The sequence below is a fragment of the Sinocyclocheilus anshuiensis genome, unplaced genomic scaffold (genome assembly GCF_001515605.1).
Source record: "Sinocyclocheilus anshuiensis isolate Anshui unplaced genomic scaffold, SAMN03320099.WGS_v1.1 scaffold1052, whole genome shotgun sequence".
NCBI classification, from domain to species: Eukaryota; Metazoa; Chordata; class Actinopteri; order Cypriniformes; family Cyprinidae; genus Sinocyclocheilus; species Sinocyclocheilus anshuiensis.
Window position 1 is genome coordinate 1 of NW_015549556.1, and position 2,301 is coordinate 2,301.

The following is a 2,301-nucleotide window of genomic DNA, read 5'->3' on the forward strand; positions in this document are numbered from 1 at the left end:
GCGTTAAATATCGCATGCGATTTATCGTGCAGCCCTAGCGGAAACTGTTCTTTTTTAAATCTTACGTATCTCAAACTTTTAATAGTAGTGCATCAGTTTCCACAAAAATATCAGCATATTAGAATGATTTCTGAAGATCATGTGACACTGAAGACTGGAGTAATGATGCTGAAAATACAGCTGCGCATCACAGAAATACATTACAGTTTAACACATATTCACATAGAAAACAGCTGTTTTAAATTGTAATAATATTTCACAGTTTTTACTGTATTTTCGATCTAATAAATGCAGTCCTGTTGATCAGAAAGGACTTGTTTCAAACACACACAAACAAATCTTCTTTCAAAAACATGAAATAATAATAATAATAATAATTGAAAAGATCAGCAGCATTTGCAGTCAAAAAATAATTTTGACCTTTTCACTTATTTAATTTTTTCAAGGAAAAATCCCACTTACAGTAACTCACAGAATTTCATATTTTGTTATAGCATGGATTATTCAGTAATAATTGGAATTGTTTTCTTTATGTTGTAATGCCTAAAAACCTAAATTAAATCTATTTAATTTAATAATCCTTATATAAAGTGGCCGTGTGTCTTCAGAAGTCTAGGATTAAACCGCTTGATTTTTATATGGATTATGTTTACTGACATTTTATGAAGTTATTGAAGCGTTGGCTCGAGCTAATTCTCTCAGATTTCATTTCAAAATATTGTGGTAAAATATCAAAGAAATGCAATTACCTTGCCTATTCATTTATTTTATATCTTTCAAACGTATTGCGGAAAAAAAAACAATCCTGTCAGCTGTGGTTGTCAGAATAATTATTTTAAAAATACAATAAAAATGTAAACATATTTACAGAACAACCTGTAAATTTTACAGTATAAAACTGTAATTTACAAGCAGTATATCCTAATATACAGAAGAATATACAGAATATACAGAAAACACTTAAATAATGCAATAAACTTTCATTAAACAACAGAAGATAGGAACCCAAATAGGGTTTTGCTTTTCAAGTTAACAGCAGAATCAGCACAGAACACTAATTAAATCAAATGTGCAAAAAAAATCAAAACAAAATAAATAAGACAAATCTAAACCTAGTTAACCTCACTAATTGGCTGGTCGTTTGCTGGTGTAATTCCACTCTTAAGTGCCTGATTGTTGCGTTTTTTTTTTTTAATAAACCGAGGAACAAGTTATTTTCTGATGATCGACAATTTGCTACAAACGCTGTCAATAGAGCTTAAGCCGTATCGAACCCGAGCGGTGCTTTAATCTAGCAAATAGATTCTATATTCTCCTATAGAATACATATCATCTATATGAGACGGCAGTCCGATATTCATAACTGAGATATTATTGCTCGGAACGGATGCTGGATATCGAAGCACTGTTATTATGTTCTGTATATGTGCTTTATAGTAATCTGTGTTATTATGCGTTTGACTTCCGGAGATCGCAGGCTTGGCGTGTGATTGATGTTCAGTGTTGGGGAAAGTTACTTTTAAAAGTAATGCATTACAATGTTGCGCTACTCCATAAAAAAGTAACTCATTACGTTACTTAGTTACTTTTTATGGAAAGGAGGAATACTGAATCTGTGTTGTTTTTTGTGAGTGAGATGAATAAATGCATATTCATATTTAGTTTAGAACTACAGTAACATCTCCTGATTTCTCTCAACATGGCAACACCAGAGCTGTCAATCAATAAATTGGAAAAAAAAGTAACTTGCGTTACTTATTTGAAAAAGTAACTCAGATATTCTCTTGTAAATTAAAAAGTAGTGCGTTACTTTACTAGTTACTTGAAAAAAGTAATCTGATTACGTAACTCGCGTTACTTGTAATGCGTTACCAATAACACTGTTGATGTTGTTGCACATCTTGAGGATTGGTCATAGAATGCTTCTGCGAAGGCCTAATAATGAGCACGATCATTTATATGCGATTCTCACGACGAGTCTGATCAATATCCAGTCGTATCGATTGCTAGGATTTGCTGTGATTGATGGTGCTCAGCTGGAGCTGCTATATGTGTTATTATTTTAATGGCTGAATGCACTCAGACTCACCGAGTACATCATTATTTATGATCTATAAATGGCATTTCTCCTCTCTCTCTCTCTCGCTCTCTCTCTCTCTCTCTCTCTCTCTGTGTCTCTCTCTCTCTCTCTCTCTCTCTGTCTCTGTGTCTCTCTCTCTCTCTCTCTCTTTCTCTCTCGATCATTCTCTCTCTCTCTCTCTCTCTCTCTCTCTCTCTGTGTCTCTCTCTCTCTCTCTCTCT